Genomic DNA, 1035 nt, shown 5'->3' with positions numbered 1-1035 from the left:
CATGTAGTTTTTAATTATTTGGGGACACTTCAATTCCAGAGCAGCAGTATAATGTTTTAAATGTTGGTGCTATCTGTAGTTCATTATGATTTGCATGTGTTTCCATTATATCTGTTGCAACCTTGGTATTCACAAACCTAGAGATGCTTTTGAGTCCAGTACATCCTGCAGATATGGCGCACCTGCTGAATGCGTGGCCCTGGGGATACAGTGATGGCGCCGTCCTCTTCAAGGAATGTGGAGTGCTGGTATCACAGAATTTACAGAAGGAGATAGTTCTCATACAGTGCAGTGATTGTAGTGACAAATGGGAGCCGAAAGGAGATGCCTGGAGAGGTCAGAGGCAACTTCTGGAGGAGAGGCCCAAGCCCAGAGGCTAGATAGACTTCATAGTAGAGGTTACACAGGAGTGTGAGATGGGATGGGGTATGTAGGCAGCCACAAGGAACTCTCTGTGCCTGGAGCTGGAAATAATGCTGGGGAAAGAAGTGGGGTACAACGTAGGTTTTCTCGGGTCTTCCTTGACATGCTTTGGAGGCCAGGTTCACTTGAAGGTGGAGGCAGTCATGTGTGAGCATGGTGGCGGTGCAGGTGGACCTGTCATAGCCACCCTGTGGCCATGGGGATGGGCTGGAGGGCCAGGCAGCCTTCAGTGCGGTGCGGATATGGTGGTTTAGGAGAGAACTCGGGAACTCTTTGGAGTGGGGCTCTGTTGGTGGAGGTGGTCTCGGGAGGAGTTTGGAGTAGGGGAGAATGGTGGAATTTGATCACTGGGCAGAGAGAAAGGGGAAGGATGGAAGGATTTGAGGGTGAGTCCCAGGTTTCTGGCTCAGTCAACTGGGAAAACAGAATTAGTTACAGGGATCGGGAGCCAGTAAGGATCATATCTAGGGACATGAGTTCCTGTTCAGTTTTGGATCCATCAATTTTGAGAAGCCTAAGTACTACGCAGGTCTGTCCTGCCTGAAAATAGAGATGATGTGAGAAAGGAGAGGAGTAGAGACTAATTTCTGTTCTCAAAGTGCAAGTTAACCA

The sequence above is a fragment of the Ovis canadensis genome, chromosome 18 (genome assembly GCF_042477335.2).
Source record: "Ovis canadensis isolate MfBH-ARS-UI-01 breed Bighorn chromosome 18, ARS-UI_OviCan_v2, whole genome shotgun sequence".
Lineage (NCBI taxonomy): Eukaryota > Metazoa > Chordata > Mammalia > Artiodactyla > Bovidae > Ovis > Ovis canadensis.
This window is presented reverse-complemented; position numbering follows the sequence as displayed.